At 40.8% G+C, this 26,511-nt stretch overlaps 1 long non-coding RNA gene across 1 annotated transcript; it reads right to left on the minus strand.

The window, feature by feature from the left end:
* Positions 1–5,507: 5,507 nt before the first annotated feature.
* On the minus strand, positions 5,508–7,346 carry LOC122979190. Its single transcript, XR_006402810.1, has 3 exons — positions 7,168–7,346; positions 6,367–7,057; positions 5,508–6,218 (listed from the first exon to the last, which is right to left on the minus strand). It is a non-coding gene; the product is annotated as an uncharacterized LOC122979190 (long non-coding RNA).
* Positions 7,347–26,511: the final 19,165 nt, after the last annotated feature.

Raw genomic sequence — 26,511 nt, forward strand, 5'->3', positions numbered from 1 at the left:
TGGAGGGTTGCATAGCCGCACATGGAGAAAAAAAAATGGACCAGTCGCGCAAAAATAGAGATGAGCCACATGACGCCCGCTTGTGGGTAGTGTAGCAGCTTCAGTTGATTACAATGGATGTGCTCTGCTGTGGCCATGCTGCGACAGATGTGTCATGCCATGTCTCTGCCCAGTGTATTTTGGCTGTTAGGTGTCAAATTGAGAGATATGGGCTTTTACCATCAGGGGTTTAATAAAATATGCTACTGAGTTGTATTATGGTAATTGAGGGATCCAGTGTGTTAGGAGTTTTTAGGAGAATATGCCAGCCTCTGCTGCTAATAATGCTCGATTTTGACCTTTCATTCTTTTGTTAGTCCTCTAAGTTAATGAAAATGCAGTTTTAAGTCGCTGGAGTGCCTCATTTAAAACCATGCACTGACATACACTGTAGTAATTTTAATCAGTGTAAGGCAATGTTTTGTCATGTAAACTGCTTAACCATGGTACATTACAACCAATACCATAAAACTGAAGAGTAAATTCAAAGCTACAATCAATTAACACAGATCAAATCCATCCATTTTCCTTTTGCATTGCTATTTATTATCAATCTAAAAGCTGCCACACATACTTAATAACTTTTCTATCAAGCATGTCATGTGAAAAAGGTTTATCGAGTCCTAATTAAACTGTATTTTTTTACATAAGGTGGTATGACTAACACACTCTTAATGATGTAGATGTTTGGACATTAGCTCTTCAAGTCACAGATCTCTTAGCCTATTGGTTGCATGCAAGGCAAACATGAACCACACAGACGTAAGGTGGTATGACTCACACACTCTTAATGACATAGACGTTTGGACATTAGCTCATCAAATCACAGCTCTCTTAGCCTACTGATTGCGTGCAAGGCAAACATGAACCACACAGAACCAACTAACTGCAAACAAACATTTAAGCCATAATTGCCTTTAGAAAAACCACTAACTAGGTGCTTCTTGTAGGTCACCTGTCATTCAGAGACTACACATTAAGATAGCTACATTTAATGAGAGTGTGATAGGTGAGTGGATTCCATAACACCTTCAATATTAGAGTGAGGTTGGAAAGCAGAGTCAAGCATTGCTTATACACAAAAGGCATCTTCCTCTGTTATGGATGGTTAAATGTCAGATTTACAGAGCATGCATTCTTCATACTTTACATCCATACCAATATCAGTGAAAAGGTCTTCTGCGGCTCTGCAAGAGCTTTTTCAGATCTCAAAAAATAACCCCGATGAAGTCATCAGGCTCAGAGACTGCGTTACAAAATGAAGTGGCCATGAAGTTTGCAAGACTATGGCTTTTATGAGGCAGAGAGAGTGTAGTGCAATGCTATCAAGTTGCATTTTGGGAAGTGGATTAGTATTTTTGGAGCTTGACTCATAATACGGGCTGAATCAGGATATCTCGGCCTCTGCTGCTGTCTCGATTTTGACTGTTCTTTTTTTAATCTGTCTCTCACAAGTTCCAGAATTTAAGGAAAATGCAGTGCTACATCACCGGAGTGCACCATTAATAACAACTTTTTTAAAAACACACATACACAGAAGTCCAGTGTTTTAAGCACTGACCAAAGGCTATACATCAAAGTTTCTTAGAAGTAACAGAGATGAAAAAAAGGTTGAGATTTAATCTGTTAACCCAACCAACATGCTTTACTCTTAAACTCTTACTTCTACAACAGGGCAATAATTTAGTCTTGGCGTCATGCAATAGAACAAAATCAGCCCATTTGCAAACCAATCCAATAGATAGAAATATAAACACAAAATACCTGACAGTTTGTTAGCGTCATATTTTCAAGAATTCAACCATGTTCTATCCTTTTACATTCTGAAAATAGCTTCCCTGTAAGTTTGATGGGCTTCATTGTATTTTATGAATGGTGTTACCTTGAACGGACTAATGCAAACTATTTCAACTAATACTGCGTCCCATGTAAGCAGCATTCAGTATTGTAGGCATTTGTGGCAGCAAACTTCACAGAGAAAGACCTCTTGTCCTCCCACCGAATCATCTCTGGCTTCCTTTCGGTACTTTGTGTTCTGTAACAGCTTGTTATAGGTGTGTTAATTACCCTTTTCATTTCATCGCGTTTATTCTAACAACATTGAGAGAAGGACAGATAGACAGAAGGGGTGTGGGAAATAAAGGGCGACTGAGAAAAAGAGAGAAGTGAAGGATGACACCAGTTCTCGAGGCGGCACAGGTGGTGAGAATGAGGTCGGCTGTTGGCGTCGCTGTCTGAGCAGGAGCTCGCCTAAAATTACATTGTTGTAGCAGTGAAAAACAAACACACACACACACACCTTCGTGCATGCCAATTCAGATATAATGCACGGATGTCCTCTACGTTTCATCATCAAAGCCCTATCAGGCTGCGCAGGGTCTGAAGGGGAGAATATGAACCGGATAAAACAAATCGTTTGATGTGTGAAAGACAGACACTCCAGCTCCAAAGTACTTAAGCTTCTCCTCCCAATGGACTGACAAGGAGGAGGGTAGGAGCGAGGAATGAGTGCTCCTCTCTTTTATTCCCCTCCCCTCTTCCGTTCATCACAAGGAGTTTCCAAACCGTTGCGTCATTGTTTATGCAAGGTCCCAGTGTCAGCACGAGCGATGTCAATTAAATAAATAAAGTCAATATTGACAGACGTTTCAAAGGCGTGGTGTAGCGGTGAGAGAGAGAGAGAGAGAGAGAGAGACATACACACACACAGAGGAGGCTGAGCAAGAGACAGTGAATGAATGAGGAGTGGGGCAAACATGAAATCTGATGAGCGAGTAAATGTGTATTTCAGCATGTGTGTGTGTGTGTGTGTTGAACTGTGGAGGGATGAGGAGCAAATCGTGTGATATGTTTCATGTCTGGCGCCGCTTTGATATCAGCCCAACATCACAAGATGTGTCTTATTTTTTTTCTTTTTTTGTGTTATTTTCCCGAATCTTTTTCAAGTTACTTTTGTAAATCTTTTGACACAATCGGTCATATTATCTGCTGTGAAAATCATCCGTTGGAACCAAAATCATCTTGTTGAAATATGGATTTTTCACGGCCATTATTGGCTATCTTGTAAAGTGAAACAGATGGCAGATCCAGTTTCCTTGTAGATATTAAAATATTCATCAAGCTGCCATTAATTCTTTGATTGTCTGGCTTGACAAAGGCCTTTTAACTCTGGTTAATTTCCCTTCAAAGGAGAGGGTGAGTCTCAATGAGTTATGACCATGAATATGGCTCTTTTCCTAAGTCTTTTAAGATGAAAGGCACCCTCTGCTCCCATGTCAAACACCCAGCACACCTGACCCTTTTAAAGTGCAGAAAAGGGTTTTTAATATTAAATTAAATTGTTCTTGCCAATGATCAGGTTTTGAAGATATTCAAATGTAAAACCAAAGCAAAGCCACACAAATTCATTTGATCATCGCAGAAATGTTTTGAAACACAGCTGATTTCATGTTTTTTGTTTTAAATCCTCAAATAATTTTGGCTACATTTAGCGTGCTCTTTCAGGTATGTATTAGAGGTTTGATTCAGAGCTCCTGATTTCCCACCTGTAGGAATCATAAAGAAATTTCATGATGGGTTATTTTGAATTTCACAAGCAAAATTACCATATCTGCAAACACTTGCTAATGATGATCATAGGGCTGGAAAGATGAAGTGATGAGATGAGCTTTGTTAGGGGTTATGAGCATGTTGACCAGATGCTAAGCCACCTGCTACGAGAGTTCAGCAAGAAAACAAGATGGTGCACGCTGCAGCAGCAATAAACAGGAGGGAAAGGATTCCTCAGTCTGGTCTTGTTGAATTTAGATCAAAAGGCTACAGCACATTCACCAAGAATCAAACTGTTTTAGAAAATTCTCTCTTTTCTAACCGCTTGCATTTTATTTCAGGAGAACTTGCTGTAGCACTGCAACCATTAATTAAGACGACCCCCGCCTGTTTTAGGTGATGGGGAGCCTTCATCAAGCAGGACTAGCAAATGACTCCAGATGTCAGTGACATGAATGATCTTTTCATCATCTCTGTATATGTGACCATGACCCCATTTACACCTGGTAATGACATGTGATCTGTTATCTGGATAAAGACATCTGATCATAGGCTTTTGCATTCATACCTGGTATTAATAGGCGTTCCTGTCATCTCCATTCTTCCTGTATTGTGATGGGACTTTAACATGCAAATCAGTGAAACAGAATTGTCAGAGTTGTCAACAAACATGGCACGTTCCAGGTCAAAGGAAGCAATGCAGAGTACTCTCGAGGGACCACTACGATATGTATGGCGAGGGTCCCATGATGGATATACAGTACTAGTCAAAAGTTTGGACACACTTTGTCATTCCAGCGAAGGTGTGTCCAAACCTTTGATGGTGAAGGCATCCATAGGCTGATTTTGTATATATATCTGCTAACTAGGCTAATAAAGGTATGCACTGCCTTAAATATTTCAGATTGGATGGCTTTAGAAATGATTACATTTTGCTTTCACAGTAAGTGTTTTAATTGGCCTCAATAATATAGGATTTAACAAAAGTTGCTCTTCTGTATGTTTTTATTCATATTTAACTCTGCCTGCCACACACACCATTTTCACCACAATTTTTTTGGAAACACTTCATAATAATCATCCTTAATAAAATAATTAATAAATAGTAAATTGATAGTTAATTAAGCTTTAGCTAATAGCTATTTAACTGTTTGTTACTGGTTAATAATTGGTTTATAAACTGCCTGTAAACAGTATTTGGATGGCTGTTATAAAGTTGCAACTGATGATTAAAATACCTTTTTATATAGTTAATAAATACTTTGTAAAGCATCTACAAACATTATTTAGAAAGATAGTTAATACTTAGTCAGTGGTTAATGACTGGTTTGTAAACCATCTATAAATATTATCTGGATGGTTATTTTAAAGTTGCAACTGATATTTATAATACTTTGTAAATGGTTTTTAAAGCATATATAAACATTATTTGAGTGACTGTTATAAAGTTGCAACTGATGTTTACGGTTGAGTTGAGTAGAGTTAGTTATTGTTTTTTAAGTGCTTTGCAAAGCATTAATACACTTTTTTTGCCCCCCATTAATTATTATGTGTGCACCAATAACAGAATTGCTGTTGATTTTTATAATAAAGTTCAAACACATTTATGAACAAACCTTGAACCTCAATGTTGACTTGCAGCACTGAACCACAAATAAACAGGATGGGATATGAGAAAGAAAGGATAAAAAAAACAACACAACAGATTATTAATGAAACCTTTATTACAAACCTACAATAACATAATTTCAAAGAACATTATTTAACAAAAAGGTGCACCGAGTACATGCACCAGCAAAAAATAGGACTATCTTGATTAAAAGAAAAAAAAAAGCAAAACAAAGCAAAACAAAGCATACAAAGCGATTGATAAATATCACAGATACCAAGAACTGAGAAGTAGCATAATGTGATCTAATAATAATGAAAGGATTATGTATTAATTAAATTAGAACCTAAAACTGGAGGTTGGTATTTTGTTTGATTAAAACTTAAAAATGTTAACCAGAGTGATTTGGGGTTAAGTATCTTAATGAGTTAAAAATATCCCCCCTACAATTTCACACAGAATTATGAAACTGTTAAACATTTTCAATATCAAGTAAAGTTCTATCAGAAGAACTCATGCTTGTACTTGGAAAAAGTGGCATTGGTGCACCTCCAGTTTCACTGTATGGTCAGTCTAAAATTTAAAAGAAAAATGGCCGAGCATGAACAATAAATGAATGTGTGGGAACAATACTGAAAAATGACAATACTGAAAAAAATATCACAATACTATACTACTGTATTGATAGCATATATTGGCTCATCCCATCCCTAATGGTCATATAATTCACCCCTATACATTGCACAGTCCTTTTTGCATTACAATACAACTTCAACATCATGCCAGTTGGCTGCCCAGCTAATTACTCCCTCTTGTTGTATGGTATGAGCTTACCCACCGCTTTAGCTATATTGGCCCTGACTTGTGCATTGTTTTGAATGATGTCTTCACATCTGTTGAGAACATCAGCTGTCTTACCTCTCTTATGGTATCCTGCCAGTAGTTCTTTGAACTTATGTGGGAACGCTTCAGACCTCACTGTCAGCTCTGTCACACCAGCATGTGCACACGGTGATGATCTCTATGGGACCACAGGTTGCAACAGTAAGAGAAAAGTTAAATAAAGATGAACTGGTAAGTCATTTGACAACTAGTCAAAAGTAGCACACAGCATAAACAGGGGTATGTTTATTTCTGTTTTAGGCGATGCACAGTCTCTCCATTGTCACCATTCTTTCCAGTGGGTCCGACAGGTCAGGGGGCACCAGTGGTTCTGGGGGCACCAGGGGCTCCAGAGGGGCCAGATTCTCCATGATCTCCCTTAATTGCAACCGCAAAATCATTTTATTTCACCAGCTGTAGTGTTCATTCTTCATCGAATAAAAATGCTCACATATTACCAAATATGTGTCCTTCAGGATCTCATTTTCTTGTTTATAGAAACAAAACAATACTTACACATTCTGGTGGCTGTATTGGAGATCATCAGCTCTTACAACAGCTAATGATGGTGTTTCTGTCCATTTCACCAAATTTAACAGACAAGGTTCCATGCCTGACTGGGGACTTTTATCATGACTGATTTTGTGTGATAATTGCAGCTAGATAATTACAGGAGATTCTCTGCCAAACATCACTGTATTTAGCAGAAACTACTGAAGTGTTAGAATGTTGCTTTCTAAGTGATCTTGCTAGTTGCTTATTTAGCTATTGGTTGGTACAGTTGACTCCTCTCAAACTCAGTTTTGGAGTAGAGGTTGGAGCTAAAGACAAAGTTCACTGTAACCTCCATTTGGAAGCAACTGAGCAAACTCCACACCATGACCAAGCTAGCTGTCTGGTGCTGGTCAGTTAGCAATGATGTCATCTGGAGTCACCTTGGGTCCAGCAGCTCCATCGTGACCAGCTGCTCCCTCATTACTGGGGAAACACAAAAATATAGCAGGTTAACTGATTAACAAACACCTGCAGTGTTCACCAGTATTGAAGAGGGAGATAGATGGTGTACAGGTACAATTGTGTCTTCATACCTCACATATAGCCTCTCAAGGGGCTCCAGCCAGTCCAGGGGGTCACATGGGTCCAGGAGGTCTGCACTCACCACTGGGGCCATCTTTCCAAACTCTCCCTGTGTGTGACACAGCCACAGTTAGTCCAGTAGGGTTAGTGAATCCTGTGAAGAGATATTTCTCATGCAACTAGGCATCACCTCAAAATTTAAGACCTATCATAAATAAAAATAACACTTTTTAAGATATTTTATGACCTGTTCTGAAAATCTAATTTGACTTTGATATTTTCTGATTTGTGAATTACCCTTGAAAGCACAAATAGTCATCCCCAACATACAGTCACATCATTGTTGTGATATTAACTCAAAAAAATTATGATGTATGATTTTGTCAGTAGAGTGATATAGAAAATATTCTACTATGATACCCATGGCGGTTTATCATAATAATGATTCTAAATACAATATCTTCTTACATAAGAAAAAAATACTACATTTTAAAAGTCAAATTTGGGTTTATCACATTGAACTGTCATATAGCTTAAGTGTGACATCAAACCAGCTGAACATTCAACAAAACATGCATTTTAATCAGTTTCAACTCTGGAAGATAAGGGAAGTTGAAAAAAAAATAAAAAATTATATATATATATATATATATATATATATATATATATATATACATGGCCTCTTTGTGGTGCTCCTGCCGTACAGACTGGAACGCTCATTCACACTAACACAATGCACCACTTTACTGTACAAATGAGTGAGAGGGGAACAGTAAAGCACTAAATGTTATGTGCACTTTTTACTCCCTTGAGCTCTCTGTATCCAGACCTAATATTCCCTTTTACCCACTGCTTCCAGTACTGGAGGCTCATCTTTGCAGTGTGCCCTTCTGCTGGTCCTGGCTCTTCATGATGACATTAGCTAACCATCTTGGTGAAACTCCAGTGCAGCAACATAGCTCTTTTAATGTTGCAATACATGTGCAAACATACTATATGTATGCAAGTAAACTGACAGTAACAGCACAATATTATATTTAGAGTCTAGTACAATAACTCAAAACTCTTTATCACACGTTTTACACTGTTCACCTCTGTTAGCTGCATAATAATAATGAGCGCCCTCCATTGGCTCTGTTTGCCTCAGAGATACACTGGACCCTGCTGAAGAAATCTCTATCACTCTGTGCCATCTCACAGTACCATTCCCTCCTCATGATGGAATGCTCAGAACCAGATCTCACCACCTCTCACATTTCTTCTCTTCCTAGCCTAGGTGGGTAAAGCGATAAAGCCATTTTAGTTCAGTGGGCCACTATTTCCAGCCCATCCTCTCCCTCTGTCCTTTCTGCAAATCCCCTGTGAGCCTGGGAGTTAGATCTGTGGATAGTGGCCCTCTGGTCCTTCCCAGAGCCTGGCTGTTGACTAAGGGTTATTGGGCTTTTGTAGTCTGGACCCCCACACTCTGGAATAACTAACCTATTAAAATTAGGTTTGCTAAGTCCGTCACTGCTTTTAAATCCCTTCTTAAAACATTCTTTTTTTAAGAAGGCTTTTATCTCTGTGGACTGAGGCTGATTCTGGACCAGTCATCAGTGCTGATGCAAGTGGGAGGAGGTGTGCAGGTCCAACAGGGCTTTACCCAGGTTGTATTCCTTGGACATGGTGTTGGCCTTCCTCATAGAGCTTCATGAGGCTGGTCACGCTGCCACCACACTTAGAATGTTTGTGGCAGCCATTAACGCTGGTCATTACCACAGGCTTCTGCTGTTTTAAAGCCAGGAGCCACCCCTGGTGAAACAGTTCCTTGCAGGTGAAGTGACTGTGGCCTCCAGCCTCTCATTTGGTTATAACATCATCCTCTCAGTCTTGTGTCAGTAGGCTACATGTCTGTTCACCTGATTGATGACGATAGTGTATGGTGGGCTGGATGCGGATCGAGGAGAGGGATGAAGGGGTCGATTGCCGGACGATGAATGGGAGCTGAAGGTTGGTCCGCGTCGTGTACGGTGGGATGATGGGGTTGAAGAGAGGGATGAAGGGGGTCGATGGCATTGGGACGACAGGGGACCAAATGGAGGGTGGAAGACGTGTCTCGATGAGCTTTCTGCTTCGTCATCCCCCAAAATTAACTTCATTGGACTAAGTGAGAACGGGCTCTTTGAATGTCGCTGAGGTAGGTATGGAATCTTGGGAAGATTGGGAGGCTGTGCAGAACTGGAAAGCCTGGCTTTGTAGGCCATGAAGGGGCAGAGTGGCGGAGGTGAGAGTGAAAGTGCTTGTGGGCACAGTGTTAATGACAGCTGGAGCGAGGGGATCGGCGATGGGGGGTTGCTGTAGACACAGAAAAAAATGGGTGTTGGGGAAGGGAGGGGAACAGGGATAGAATAGTAGGAAATTGAGGTGGTCCATCAGAGGGAGCATCGTGGCTCAGTGCAACTGTTGCTGTGGTACCGGCTGGACTGGAGGTGGCTGAGGGAAGAAACGAGCTGCTGGATCGGGTGGAGCCGAAAGCGTAGAGGCAGCTGCAGCTGAAGGAAGGGAAAAAGAAAGGATGAGGGGATGCATGTCCTGGGGTTGATTGTGCAGCCTGCGGACACGGGGATGAGAGAAAAGACGAAAAATACGAGACAGATCAGACAGGGAGGGAGCAAACACAGGGGAAGATATGACCTGGCCCTGCGAGAGGGCTGAAGCGGTTGGCTGCGTCGTGACGTCATCGACGTGTGGCGTACGGGTGGTGCTGGGCGGGGTATCTGGAAGTGAACGGCCGTCATGAGTGGTGGTGGAGGTGGAAGCAGAGAGGAGCAGGAAGAACCTAGCTTTGTTGTTGGTTCAGCGAAACGGGATTTCTATCTGGAGTTCGGCCTGGCCCTCAGCCAGGGCTGAAGACATCTGGGCTCTGATGTAGTAGTCGGCGATGTGACGACATCGGTGTGCGTCGGCCCGGCGGCGGACAATTAACACAGAAGAACGGGAGGATTTGAGCTGCCGGCGAAAGAGTTGATGGAAGTAGAGTCTGCATAGAGTTGGAAAGTTTGTCTTTATTATCGTTTTGTAGGAGTGGGACGACTGTCTCCTCGAGAACTCGCCGGAGGTGAGCAAACATCCGATAGAAGATGTTAATCGCTTGGAAAAGAGCTGTGTCCGAGTGGGCCATTGTGTGGATCCATGTGGAGCGTCTGGATCCCAGCTGATCAGAAACGCAGTGTCTGGAGGAGAAGGGTTCCATGTGGATGTGGTGGTGAAGGAGATATCACGTTGGTACTGCTGGATCTAGTCATGGGCGGTATGTTGCCGAGGAACGTGGATCACGGAGCACGGGCGGGAGGTAAGTGTTTGCGATACAAATATGTCGTAGGTCACGTGAGAACTGAGACATACGGGAGAGAAAGGGGTTAGACACGCTTATATAGGTATGCACTGATGATTGAATTAGTGAGGCACAGGTGATTGAATTCAGTGAAAGAGAGGGTCTTTTCCTGAACCTTTGTCATAATAATAACTCCATTAGTCTTTGCTGCAGGTAAACCCCCACCCATTTACAAAGTGAAGCACATACAATACAGAAATAGTAGTTATCTGGATATAATTCCAATTTTTTGAGCACTCTGGATGCCCAAGATTTGTTGCACTCTGCTTGTCAAAATTCTTTCAACATTTTAATCTCTCAAATCAGCCGTATCTGGTCCTCTGCTTTTTTTTCCCTTGCACCCAAATAACATTTAAGACTGCTAAATCCATACAATGACTAGGTAAAACCCATTATCATTAAATTTATTAATATTTTATTTGTTTTACTGAGGGGGGTAAAATTGTTCATAACTCCATGACAGTTTGTTCCATCATCATGAAACTTTGTCTTAATGTGGGCAGGCACATTTATGATACCAACAGTGCTGGGCTGTACCTTGAATCACTGTCATGCCCATTTAATGCTGCCCAAGGGTAATTTTCTGCATAAGGCCACAACATTTTCACTATTAATGTTATGTATTTTCAGGTTTGCACAAGGACTACGATTTACACAAATCGACATGATGACAAATGACTTTGCTGTGAGCACAACTACACTGTCAAAGATGGCCAAATTAAAAGCTGCAAGATGTCTGTGCTGAGGCAATGGAGAGAAGGAAAAGAAGGAGAGGACAGAGGCTGGGGGGGCAGAGGGAGTCTGTAGTTATTGATGAAAGTCACTTCAGATACAAAAGACAGGTAAGTGCAAACACCGTACATCTAAAATTTCTGTGGGAATTCCTGCCACAAACTCAGCACCCCACATTACATTGCTGGACGTCTTTGAGTAACAATAATAATAACAATAATAGTAATAATAATAATGATAATGATACATTTAATATGTACCATACTTTTTATTCATAATGAAACTCAAAGTGCTACAATATTAATAACATAGAACACACAACATGACGAAAATAGTAATAAGAGTTAAGATGAAAAAGCCTTCCTGAATAGAAAGGTTTTTAGGCCTTTTTTAAAAAGAGACTAAGGTCTGTGCTGCCCTCAGATGGTTAGAAAGGTTGTTCCCCAAGCGTGGTGCAGCAGAGCAGTAGGCTCAATCCCCTATGGTCCAGAGCTTAGTACTGGGGTCCCAAATGAGCAAGCTGCAGGCAGATCTGAGGGTGCTGGCGGAGGCTTGTGGAATGATCAGTTACTGTAGGTAGGGAGGCGCATGTCTGTTGATGGATGTGTATGTGAGTAGCAGGACTTTGTAGTCAATCTTGAAGGAGACAGGGAGCCAGTGCAATGAAAACAGAGTTGGTGTTATATGTCTGTGTTTTTGCATTCTCATCGGAGTCCTGGCATCTGACAGAGTTAGAGAGTGGCAGAGTTTAGAGATGTTTTTGAGATGGTAGAAAGAGGTTTTGCAAAGATGTCTTGTATGGTCATCAAAAGTCAGCTGAGGGTCAAACCTAACACCCATATTAGTGACTGAGGAGGAAAGGGGGATGTCCTGGCCATCAAAGGTGAGATGAGGCATAGCTGAATCTGGTGTGGAATGCCAATTTGAAGAGCCTCAGTTTTGCTGCTGTTTACCAGGAGGAAATTTGTGCTCATCTAGGACTTTATCTCCTCAAGACAGGGGCTGAGGTGTGACATGGCTGCAGAAGGGCTTGGGGCAGTTTTGATGTACAGCTGGGTATCATCAGCATAGTAATGAAAAGACATCCCATGTCTGCTGATGACATATCCAAGGGTGAGCATGTAGAGGGTAAACAGGATGGGGCTGAGAACCGATCCTTGTGGAACACCACAGGTGACAGGGAGTGATTTAGATCAGCTTCATCCCCTTGAGACATACTCAGTATCACTGGAAAGGACTGAAACCACTTAAGTGCAGAGTCTGACAGTCCAGTGGTAGTGAGGAGGTGCTCAAAGAGGATAGTGTAATCCACAGTGCCAAATGCGGTACTCAGCTCAAGGAGAATCAGGACAGAAGGGGACCCTGCATCAGCTGCCATCAGCAGGTCATTCACAGCCTTGAGCAGAGCTGTTTCAGTGCTGTGTGCTGAACAAAAACCTTACTGATTTTTTTCATATGGGTTGTTGTGTTTGAAGTGGTCCTGAAGCTCTGAAACAACCACCTTCTCCAACATCTTGAAAAGGAAAGGGAGGTTGGAGATAGGTCTGTAGCTGGCAAGAACCTCTGGGTCCAGGGTAGGCTTCTTGAGGAGGGGCAGATGAGTGCAACCTTGAGAGCATCACGCATCTTGAAAGGGGCATGAAGATCAAAGACACTGCTCAGAGATGTATTGTAAAGTGCCACTAGTTCATCCACTGATGCAGAAACTGGGCAGGTTAATCCGCTTAAGGTCCACAGTCATGATGGCTGGGTCAATGTTTTTCCAGTTCTGAAAAAGTATTTGCATGCTCCATGTATGCAATGAGGTGTGTTCCTTAAAATCCCAATCTCTTGGCAGCAGGTTAAAAAACCCTCGTCAGGTGCAATTAGGAAGCTGTGTAAACTCTGTAGCTGTGTGGCTGTGTAGGACATCATAATTAAAGCAGTTACATTGTTTGGGCAGAATGTCAGTGTTGGTAACAGCCACAGTTATAGTCACACAGTGGAAATCATTATAGCAAACATGAGGGGAGCTCCAGTTGAAGAAAAACCCCAGTCACTAGAGTCTGTCAGTGACAGTGCAGCTCCGGGTGATTTCCACGCTGATAGAGAGTGCAGGGGAGTCGGATGGGGCTTTATAGCACACCTGAGCCGGCAGGTTGGAGGAGGAGACAACTAATGTCCTCCAGAGAAAAGAGATCTCAGTAGAGCAAGCAGGAAGCACTTTACGTTGAATAATCCAAAATCTGTAAATCCCAGTAAAGAAGATATTTCACTTTAGTTAATCCAAAATCCACCAGTTCAATAGAGTGTATTCCAACTTGGAGCACACAGACAGAAAACAGAAAAAGCTCAAGCAAAATGCGGGAAGGCCACATTAATAACATGAGCAGTGAACTTCACAGGCAATTGTCTGTTTGGCAAAGAGAAGTATGTGTCAGCATTCCCATTAGTAGTGGTTAGCACCACCGGTATGGTTTCAAGGTTCAATCACAATGAGTCATCCTGCTGCATCTCCAGTGTTTGAGTCCATGTGTGAACAGCAGGTTAGAGAGATCACACTCCTGAAGAACACATGCACAGAAAAACAGCTTTACAGGTCAGCTCTTGCTTATTTTCACACAGGTGTTCATATTCACAACCTTTTAAAATGGCTGTCTAGTAGGGATTATAAACTGATGTACTAAGATATTCTTGGTTTTAATAATGGAGCTTCTGGTTCACTTTTGTCAGTGGGATCAATCCAGGTCAACAGTTGACAGATCAACTTTTTTGAAATTATTTTTTGAAATGGTTATAATTGAATAGTTAATGAAAATAGTTAAGAACATGTAAAAAGACTGTGTCCTTCTTCACATTTGATTATTTCACTCAGTCTCCAAGTCTCCATCTGAGTGTGCGCAGAGTGAAGTTATCTCCCGTACTCTGATGACCCAGGTCGGCTCATTTATCCTATTCAGGAAGCAAGAGATTGATTGTTCCTGTGCCATCGCTGTAATTATACTGTCATCACTTAATCAACCTTATTGGATTCCTCAAGCGGTCGCAGTCCCTGAGGCTGGAGCTGGGAGAAAGATTGACTTTTTTGGACAGAAAGAGAATGAGAGAGAGAGAGTGGGGAAGAGGACAGAGAGTGAGAGAAGGGGAGAGACCAAATTAAGCATGGAGTCATTTGAGAGGCAAAGCAATTGGGTAATAAGGACAGAAAGACATCAAATGAGCGGACAATGGTTGTAAAGGAGTGCTACAGTTACAAGAGGATGTCAAAGATGAGTGTACGGGATCAGGAAAGTGGACCAGAGAGGGGCTAGCAGAGATGATGGGGGATCAGGTGGGAGGGTGTGAGCGAGGACTCTGAGTGATTGGTTCCTCAAGTCCGTGTCTGCCCCGGCAGAGAGGAGGTAACAAATGGTTAGGGTGTCACCTAGAAAAGCAGTTTAATAATTCATTTATCTATGGGGCTGGGCAGAAAGGGCTCCTTTGAAGAGCGGGACACAGATGGTCATCAGGGTGAAAGAGAGGCACACACACACACCTACACCCATGCACCCACACATATGCACACACAAAAAAGCCCTTACTGGAGACTGGCTCATCACCTGGGTGCACACCATATGCCACGATGGCTGACAACCTGCTCTCTAGGCCCTTGCTGAGAAATGCACACAAACACATATGCTCATGCATGCACACAAATCTTTCCTTTTTTATAACTGTTCCACTTTCCCACCGCAAAGATGCTCTCTTGCATACTGATGTGCGATTGTGTTTATGTGGGCTGTGAAGATAAGAATTTACCAGCTGATAGAAATGCCTGGCGGAGCGTCTTCACCTATACACTGAGCCACATCAGTGCACACATACCCAAAGTCAAATACAGAAGACACAAACAGCCAGGTATTCACACACCGAGGTGCCACACACTTGAGAGGATGTGATGAGGAACTTTATGTCAATCCATCATTGTGTGAAATTACTTGCCATAATGACAGTATTCTCTCCTTTGCCATTTCACATCTGACTAAGCCCAATCCGAACACTGAATCAGCCCTTAAAATCTAATGATGCAACCCCTACAGTAACAACCAAAAAGCACTGCATCCTGCCATGTTGTTAGGACACATACCTGTGCCCAAGCCACTAAAGCAGCAACCCACCTTTCATTCAATTACTGTACCGACTTTAATGGTTATGAGTTCTCCTTTTGTGCCTGGCATGCTTTATTCCGGTCCCTGTGTGACTTGCAGGTGATTACTTCAAGGCAGTAAAGGTCTCATTGTGGGTTCTGCAGTTTGAAGACATACTGCAGGATTCTTTGTTTGATGTGATATCTTGGGGGATTTTGATATTTCCATTAGAAAGAAAAGGGCATAAGGAAGGTGCTCACAAATGGAGCATCATGGTTTTAGTGCTACATTTACTGCCAAGTTTTGCTCTGGTGCACAGTATTGTTTGTATGAGATTAAGACGCCAGCATGATGATGATTAAAACTGGCTGAAAGGAGGCAAGACAAAGACTTTTGATGAGAGGGTGAAGCTGAGTGGACGGGTGAGTAGGCTGGGAGTATAAACCTAGGCCACCCGGTCCAGACAGAGGGGCCACATACTGATGGAACAGACTCCAGACGACAAGCACCATTACCCTGCGGATCGCATCAGCTAAAGAGAGGGCATGAAGGAGCAAAGTGGGGTAGAGGGGTAAAAGGGGAGCAGAGGGTGAAGCAGGGGGAAAGTGTGGTGAAATCAAAACCAACAGAGTGGGAAAAGGGACAAAAAGATGATACACAACACAATCTGTAATGACACAATCTGGTGTCATAACTTATTTGCAATTAGTTAATGGTGAAACAAACATCTGTTGAAAGAAAAGTAATGGCTAAGAGTTGTGATAAGTTGATACTGTTGTGATACTTCAAATTTATGATGTATAAAGTCAAATGTGAAGATTTGCTGCATTTCTCTGTTTTATGTAATTTTAAATGTCATTGTATTTCAATTTTGGACGGTTGGTCAATTTATTTGAAGACTTCACTTGGGCTCTTGGAACATGTTAACATTTTTTACTTTTAGGGCTCCAACTTATTATTTTGATTATTTTTGCCATCAATTAATCTGCCAATTATACTAGTGCTCTTGACTAATCAGTTAATCATTGGTCTATAAAACATCAGAAAACAGTGAGAAATATCCATCACAATACCCTACAACCCAAGGGGATTTTATGTTGATTAGTTTCATTTTGTCAAACCAACAATACAAAACCCAAAAATATTCAGCTTACTATAAAGTAAGACCAAGAAAAGCAGCAACTATCACATGTGAGAACCTACTATAAAACTATCAAGTTTTTGGCACATCTACTTTAACAATGACTTAAACAATAAATCAATAATCAAAATATTTGCAAACAACAATCGACTAATCGCTTTAGGCCACTCTTTTTTTTTCATTAATTAAGTTGCAACTAATGATTATTTCCAGTCAAACACACAGAACATATTCAAACAGTCAGAAGACATTCAATTTACAGTGATATGAAAACAGAAAAGCAGCAAATGATCACATCTGAGAAGGTTTACCTTGAGAATATTTGACATTTTTACCTGATGAATCACTTACAAATTTGATCATTTATTGTTGCCGATTACTGACAATTTTCAATATTTTCAGTGCTACAATTACTTGACAGATTATTTGATTATTAAAATAACTATTAGCTGTGGCCCTACACTTAATGGATATATTCTGTATAAATATGAAATGACAAAAAGACCTTCACATTAAACTGCAAAATACATCCTATGATCATCCTCCAGAACTGATTTGATATGATGCCCCTATTGGCAGGACATCATCATCAGTACCTTACAAAAAAAGTCACTGATGCAAAAATAAAATATTTAGTTATGTTTCAGCACAAAAAGACTTAGTAGAATTAGGGAAAGTATCTTGTTTGGGCTACAATAACTACAGTCCAGACAGTAAGTATTTGGACAGTTACAGACTTTCCCATAAGAGCCGGCTGTCAGCCAGATGGCCTGACATTAAAACATTTCCAGCCGACTACTTTCTGTTCACTGTGCAGTGTTTCTCATTAGTTTTTCATTCTCTCTCACTAGTTTAGTACCTACCTAATTTGTCCCGCCACAGTTTCATAATGAACCATAAATATTTTTACTCAGCAAAGCATATCTCACTCCCAGTCCGTCAGCTAGTAGCACCGTACTGGCATAGTGATGTTGAAGCTTGTGGTGCTCGCGATTTTGTTGTCACATCTGTCTGAAGGTGAGTTGTTTATGTGAAATGATTCAGGTGTGTTTTCACTCAGCTGCCAACACTGGAGCCCCACTGCAGCATGCAGGTTAAATATGGGTAGCTTTAGCTACTAGCAGCTGCTACTATCTATAGATATGCTAAGATATGCTATGCTAACCAGCACGGCTCTGAGTTAACACAAAGCTGTAACTTCAGTATGTTATATTTCACTGATAAGGAGAAGAATTACTGAAAGATAGAGCAACATGTTTATCTCAGTGCTGGCACTAAAAGTGTATTTCATTAAATCTGAGGGGAAAAAAACTACAAAACGGTCCAATATTGTCTGTTTGCAAGCATCGTTTGCAATGCAGAACAACAGCATGACTGAATATAAACGTTAAAGTCTTGTCTTAATGTTATCTAAGAGCAAAACTAACTGTATTGGAAACAAAGCTCATTTCTGTTTCTAAACTCTGGTGCTGAGTGCAGTGAAGTTGACTGGACTCATTTTGAACCAGACGATGGTGCAGCCTCCTCTGCCACCTCTCAGTGCGGTTGGTTGTTCGGCCACTCACACAGGCCACTGCCCAGGTATCTGGAATGACTGACAGACTTCGCCACCTCTGAGCACACAGCATGTTCAGTGACACCCTTTAAGTCTCAGTAAATGCAATTAACCTTTTTTTAATCTTACCTGAACTGATATCTCTGAGCACAGCTGTGGAAAACAGTAGGAAACAGGAAGAGAACTACATCCCAAAGTATATCGCTTTGTTGACCCATCCAACCTCCTTCTGTGGACTTTGTGGCTCTAAAACTTTGCTTCAAATGGACATGAGTCATGATTCATATGACCACTTAAGATCTTTGCTCTTTGCCACTTGAACATATATAAATAATGTTATTTGCTGAAAATACTGATGTTGTTCCTTTATTGAGAGGACAATCTCTGAAATGACATCATTTGTATTTTTCATCAAATAAGAAATGCTTTAGTGTGTTTCTGAATTGCCAATCATGTAAAACAACTTATGTTCTTCATTTAACTCTTCTTTCTTATTTTTCTTTTTTATTTTATCTTATTCTTATCTTATTTCCCAAAACAAGTCCTCTCTGGGGTTACCCAGACTTTTTCCGATGCCTTCCTTGATTGTTCTTGTCTGCTGCTGATTTTCTTGTGTGATGTGAATTGTCATGGAAATGCAACCGGTTCATAACTTTTTCACCTGCACTAAACCTTTGACATGACTTACACAAGCAGACGGGATCTCCATGGTGACAAAGTGAAATTATAGGTACAGGATAGGTGAGAGGAGAGCGGAGGGGGAAGAGGTGTCAAAGTCATACAATCAGCTGTGACACGCAATCACTTGGGAGTTTTATAAAAGCAGACCATAAGTGTGGAGGAGACAAGACAGAAGAGTGATAGATGACTTGGCTGACGTAAGGAGGAGGGGAAGAATGCATAGATGACATGATTACAGAGGGATGAGGCAATGAGCCTGATGAGCCTTAATGGGATATAATACAAAAGCAGGAGAGAGGATGCATTTGAATGTGACTGAAGAGGAGGCTGAGTGAGCGGTGAAGGAAAACAGGAGAAGGCAGGTGGTGGTTAGCATCAGAGAGAGTGCTAGGTGAGTGTACAAGATTGATTGGTGATTGCTCTTGGATTTTGTGGCACAGAGTGTGGAAGCAATAAAGAGAGAGAGAGAGAGAGTGTTGTAAAGAAGAGGGAATATAAACTCCCAGATGCCAGGTATTTTTCCTACCGGGAGGCGAGACGACAGGAGTCTAATGAGTTCCCTCATAGCCGGGCGGGTTCCATCTTATGAATCACACAAACATTCTCACTCACACACGCACACACATACACACTCGCATGAATGCTCACATAGCAGTAATGAATTACAGAGCTCTCAGCCTAAAACCTTGGCCCTGTACCTCATCACATGATACACGCATACATCATTTTGTGCAGCGGATCGATCCCTCCACAGCCATTTGACAAAAATACACATGGAATTGAATGCTACATGACATATTCCATCACCTGCTGTACCCTTGAATCCCCACCGACATCCTCCAGAGAACTGTTCACACAATGCACGTCAATATATTGACACAGTCTAAGCAAAACCATGAAGTCCTACTTCATCTTCCAGTGGCTTTTTAGGGTTTTCCATTTTATTGTAATCAAATTATGAGCAAAATTACAGAACATTTTGATCTCAAATAGATATCGATATTGCTTAAAATGGACACCCAGCATGCTCAGTTCATAACACTTACACCTCAGTGCCCAAAACTACAGCATTCTCATCTAACACATGAACTAATTTCCAAATCACTTCACAAATATTGTTAGAATTGAGGGCAATGTTCACACTATGCGAATCAATTTGAAAATGTATCAACAATATTTTGACCTTCCACCCACACTAAGACTTACAGGTGCAGTCACTGACATATTTTTTCTGTTTCTGTCAGGAGAACAGAAAATAAGCTATCACAGAGGGAGACAGACAACTAAGCTTTACCATTAAGGCCCAGCGGCAGCGATAATGCACTATTTTGTTGTCCGACAACTGCCATTTAACTGAAATACAAGAACGATGAAAGGGGTTAAAGCCCAAATGATTTTCTTTTGTGTCGGTGTTTGGAAAAAATGATCTGGAAAGATTGCATGGAGGGGATATTTCTACATGTAAGGAGCCTAAAATGTATCTGAATGAAAGGATACATGATGTAAGGAAAATAGGTATTGCGATTTTTATGATGAATATTGTGATTTAGAATCCAATTTTGATTAACTGCTATAAGTGAAACTCCACTTCTGAATTGGTGGTCTACAGGCCAACATTAGGCTTGTAGCATCAAACATAATCACACACTTGTCTAGTTTCTGCATGAGAAGAACCAGATAAAATTATTGATAATTAATATAATATTAATTATATTAATTATTATATTAATCATATATATATATATATATATATATATATATATATATACATACATAATTATTGTTAATAATGCACTTGGTTTGGGTTGTGTTAGAGTTCTTTTTTTATTTGTAACCACATCAGTCAACTAAATTTCTAGAAAAAAGTCAATTCAAATGTATCTGAAAGTTCTGATATCTGACTTACATCCACTCTGCACTTTATCTGGCTAAACACACATTAGCTTCACAGACCGACAGGATTAGCTGCTTTACAGTCCCAAATCTCTGAGGTTGCAGTTCAGGGCTTTTAAAGAGATACATTTAAAACAAAGATATGATATGATGTGCTTTAAAAAATTACTGGGAGATTCAGCCTTTTAAGCTGCTAGCCACTGGCTAGCATTACTGGTCTATAGACAAAACAAGGTAATCAGCTAGATTGTTTATCTGGAGAGACAATCACCACATTGTTAGTCAAAAAACAAAAAGATGCAGTCTTCTTTCAAGCATCAAAATGACACAGAGTGTATCTTGACAAAACTGTCTCTGGCGTATATACAGACACCTGGATACAGAGAGAACACTAGCTAGACAAGAGCCAAGAATTTTTTGTTTTGTTTTTTTTGTTCGGCTTAAACACATAAAATAACACTAATTAGATACAGCTGATTAAATCTGAGTAAACAGCTGAGTAAATGTTGGTTGTCGACTAAAACTTTAACCTCTTACAGCTTGCAAGGACATTGTTAATAATATAAGTTATGATTAAAATCATAATTCCTGATACTTTCTACACATTTAATTACAGTTACAATATAAAAACAATTAATCTATCAGTTCTAGAATTTCCATGTCTATAAAAGTGAGGTTTGTTCATTACGGTGGAAATTTTTCATGTATGTGCTGATGGCCAGCATGATATAGCAAGGTGGTGGATTGGAATATTTTAAAATATTTTACCTAAAGTTTATAAAGCAGTTAGCAGCAGCCAAAGAAAAGATCAGTGCATGTGGACTTTTCGTCGTTCTTGAGAAGGCACTGCAGCACAGGTCATGCTATTTACAGGCTAGTAACAAATGTACTCAATAGCAATTCAAAGGAACAGAGAAAAGTAATTTCTCTTTGGCTGACAGCAATCAGCAAACAAAAGGGAAACTCCTGTTAGAATCAGCAGGCAAGCAAATAAATAATAGGAGCAGATGTATTCACAAAAATAGCATATACAACCAAATACTTACTGTTCCAGTAATGTTATAACGCCCATTTACAGACAGAGGTCACACATAGTGAATGCAGACAGCAAAAGGGCCATGAAGAAAAAACATAATATACTGAAAGGATGTTATGTGTAGTTCCAAACCCAGCCACAGTGCATTCTTAGTGCCAGTCCCAAGCCTGGATAAATGGAAAGGGTTGCGTCAGGAAGGGCATCCGATGTAAAACCTATGCCAAATTAGATATGCGGATCATAAATCAGATTTCCATACCGGATCGGTCGAGGCCCAGGTTACCAACGGCCTCCACCAGCACTGTTGACCAACAGGGTGACCGTAGAAACTATGCTACTGTTGGGTAAAGAAGAAGAAGAGGGGGGAGGCAGGTCCCAAGGTAGCGGAGAGGAGGAAGGGTAGGAGTTTGGAGGTGGGAAACTTTGAATTTTGGCACCATAACTGGTAAATGACAAGAGCTGGCTGATATGATAGAGAGGAGGAAGGTAGATATAGGTAGATATAGTGTGTGCAAGAGACCAGATGGAAGGGGAGTAAGGCCAGTAGCATCACAGGTGGGTTCAAACTGTTCTACCATGGTTTGGATGGGAGGAGAAATGGGGTAGGGGTTATCCTGAAGGAAGAGTATGTCAAGAGTGTGTTGGAGGTGAAGAGAGTGTCGCACAGAGTGATGAGCATGAAGCTGGAAATTGAAGGTGTGATGATGAATGCTGTCAGCGCATATGCCCCACAAGTTGGGTGTGAGATGGAGGAGAAAGAAGAATTCTTGAGTGAGTTGGATGAAGTGGTAGAGAGTGTACCCAAGGAGGAGAGAGTGGTGATTGGAGCAGACTTCAGTGGGCATCTTGGTGAAAGGAACAGAGGTGATGGGGATGTAATGGGTAGGTATGGTTATGGTGTAAAAGAGAGGAATGTGGAAGGTGGTGGATTTTGCGAAAAGGATGGAAATGGCTGTGGTGAATACGTATTTCAAGAAGAGGGAGGAGCACAGGGTGATGTATGAGAGTGAAGGAAGGTGCACGCAGGTGGACTATGTCATATCCAGGAGGAGCAATCTCAAGGAGACTGGAGACTGCAAGATGGTGGCAGGGGAGAACGTAGCTAGGCAGCACTGAATGGTGGTCTGTAGGATGACCTTGGAAACTAAGAAGAGGAAGAGAATGAAGACAGAGCCAAGGATTAAATGGTGGAAAGAAGGAGGACGGCTGTGTGGAGTTCAGGGAGGAGTTAAGACAAGCACTGGGTGGTAGTGATCCGTTGCCGGATGCTTGGGTAACAACTGCAGAAGTGGTGAGGGAGACAGCTAGGAAGGTACTTGGTGTGCCATCTGGACAGAGGAAGGAAGACAAGAAGACTTGGTGGTGGAATGAGGAAGTACAGGAAAGTATACAGAGAAAGAAGTTGGCAAACAAAAATTGGGATAGCCAGAGGGATGACAAAGAGTTGTATGAGACGTTGGACACTAAGAAAGGAGAAAAGGACTTGTACTGATTGGTTAGACAGAGGGACCAAGTTGGGAAGGATGTGCAGCAGGTTAGGGTGATGAAGGATAGAAATGGAAATGTGCTAACTAGCGAGGAGAGTGTGTTGAGATGGTGGAAGAAATAGTTTGCGGGGCTGATGAATGAAGAAAATAAGAGAGAGGGAAGGTTGGATGATGTGAGAATAGTGAATCAGGAAGTGCAGTGGATTAGCAAGGAAGAAGTGAGGGCAACTATGAAGAGGATGAAGAATGGAAAGGTGGTTGATCCAGATGGCATACCTGTGGAGGCATGGAGATGTTTCGGAGAAATAGCAGTGGAGTTCTTAACTAGATTGTTTAACAAAATCTTGGAAAGTAAGAGGATGCCTGAGGAGTGGAGAAGAAGTGTACTGGTACCGATTTTCAACCAAAAGGAATGAGTAAGGATGAGTATATTTGAAGGACAGCTCAGGTTAGACGATTTGGAGACAAAGCGAGAGAGGTGAGATTGAGATGCTTTGGACATGTCCGGAGGAGTGATGCTGGTTATATTGGGAAAAGGATGTTGAAGAGAAGGGTTTATGGATATGGTGAGGGAAGACATGCAGGTGGTTGGCACAACAGAAGAAGCTGCAGAGGACAGGAAGAAATGGGAACGATACGCAGTAGCAACCCCTAACGGGAGCAACCAACAGAGGATATCTATCTGTAGTTCCACATTTAGACTGTTAAGAGTTTTAAGGTACTGAAATAAGTATTTGTACCCAATTGACAGAGCTCATGAGGACCTAAGTCATACGGAGAAGTTGAGAAGCAATCATGATCGAGTTATTAAGTAATCTAAAAAGAATTCAAAGTAAGATTTTACCTGAAAATGTAACATACCTGACACAAAATGTTAACGAATCCAAGGTTCAACACCAGGATTCCAATTGTCTATCTTTAGCCTTCAGCAGTCTGTAAAAAACTGTATGCCTGAAGTATTTCAGTATTGTGCAGTCAGTTACACAAAGATCTTTAACATTTTGTCAGGGTTTCTGATGTATTATTTATTTTTTTCCATGTGAACACACAAATGGAAGATGCTCAGTGTTTGCATGTTTGCCGCTCAGGGGGTGGGAAATGATGGTCGTGCCTTCCACGTGCAAACACTCTACAGTATGTCACCAGCATGACCCACTTCCACACCTGCAAGGCAGTGTCCTCACGGTCACACACATAAACACATTTATGACACATATACCAATGCAAACATGTCTGCCACATGTCTGTACATCAACACTGGGCTGAAATATCATCTTGAAGATGAAAATATTGATTTCAAAGGAGTTGGAGCGGGAGTCAGGCACAATTCTGTGGTAATCACACAGCAAGGGGGCATAAAGGGAAGAGAAATAGACTATTAAACCAAATCTACCCCAACCTAACCACAAATGCCAGTTATCATTATGGCTCTGACTACAACACTTAACTCTTGTCAAACACAGACATTTTACATTGCTAAGGAGACATTGAGCTTACCTCTGTTAATCACTGCATAGACAGCAGACACTGAAGTAATTAGAGATGAGAAAAACTTCCAATATGGAGACAGAAGACAGAAATGATCTCCTAATTTTTTTTAATACTTTCATATAAAGTTGCCTGTATGGTTTTGCTGCGATTATGCAGTAAATACTGTACATGCCACCTGCTACTTCTACTGCCTTCCAGCTGTTTATGTCAGTAGTACTGTCCCACCTCCCTGTCACTGCATCAGATTGACCGTAGCCTACTAATAAAATAAAGAGAGATGCTCCCTCTGTGATGCCAGCGCTAAATCAATGTGGGCCCTCGCGCTGTGCTGACAACCCCAGCCTCCTCTCTCTTTACTATGACACCAAGAATAATAAATTATGTCACCGTAGGGGCTGCGAGCGCAGAGAGTGAGAGAGATGGACAAGGGGCAAGTAGAGAAGACTCTAGTGCAGACGGGTTTGTATTAAAATGAAACTATTTTTTGTTAAGTAAAAAATTAGGTGATGGCTTGAGGAGATGGGGAGAGCCTGAGAAAAAGAAGAGAAGGACTCAGAGAGGAGGGCACAAAGAGGATGATCAGTAATGTGTAGCCGGAGGGGAAAGATCAAGTGAAAACGGTGCTTATGGGATCAGGTGAAATGGTCAGGATGTGTGAGGGAGAGATTAACAGATTAACAGGCAGAGCACAGCAGGGCATGATTACCATAAAGGAGAAAAAGCAATGGGAGAACTGAAAGAAAGAGAAGGGATAAAAGTTTCAAATGTGGAAAAAGAGCAGATGAGAAGGAAATGACCATCAGTGAATGTATTGCAGCTGTGAGGTAGAAATCAGAGATCCATGAGTGTTCAGGGAAATGACAGACAGGCGACTTGCAGCCAGAGATCACATTCTCACTCTTACACTTAAATTACTGATATCTGTCTCTTCTGTTGAACATCTATGGCAATGTCTTATGTTATCTCTTCAAAAAGGGATACAGGGGCTGTGGGGTGGCTGGATTATCTAGAGGGGAGAAGCTAATATATCAAACGCAAAATTTAAGAGGAGTGTACTGCAGCAATAAATTAAAAAAAACAAAACAAAAACAATGCAGTCACTTGGACATCTGAGTAAAATAAACGTGTTATTTAGAAAATGTAACACTTACTCCAAAAGCCAATATTCTAAATGCTCATCAGACCTGGACAGGGCCTCACACAGCTCCTTTAAACAGATACCGATGTGTTTGATAATCAGCCTAATGCAAATTATATCTCTAGATTTATAACATTTGATGATACTATGATTTCTTTACAATATGTATCTCATAACACTTTCCCTCAAAAAAGAATACAATAAAATGAAATTATCTAGAGGGGAGAAGCTGATATATCACATATTTTTCAAAGGAAGACTGTAATCTACCTTTGTAAAATAAGTCTTATAGTATCCATGCAACCATATAATAGTATGAAATACAGTAGGAATCATTGACTTTGCAGGAAAGCAAACTTATGAAAAGTTTGCATTCACACATGCAAAACCTTTTCAACAGGAATGTTTATCTCTCACTTCCAGTTAGCACCTTGTACACCTAACAGGAATGTAAAAAAAAAGATGGACAGCTGTTATAACATTGTACTGTAAAAACAATTTCTAAATATAACCAATTATGTGAATCAGTCAGTTAATGAATCATATTATTGTAATTAATGTATATCTATGTTATAATATTTTAGGATGTATGTATAATTAATTGTTTTAAATTTATAATATTGTAATTATGATAATTAATAATTAATGCACTAATTAGTTAATACCTATACAAATGGTTCTGGATGATGATGGATGAAGTGATGAATCTTTTTAATGTATTG

This window comes from Thunnus albacares, chromosome 3 (genome assembly GCF_914725855.1).
Source record: "Thunnus albacares chromosome 3, fThuAlb1.1, whole genome shotgun sequence".
In the NCBI taxonomy this organism is placed as follows: Eukaryota; Metazoa; Chordata; class Actinopteri; order Scombriformes; family Scombridae; genus Thunnus; species Thunnus albacares.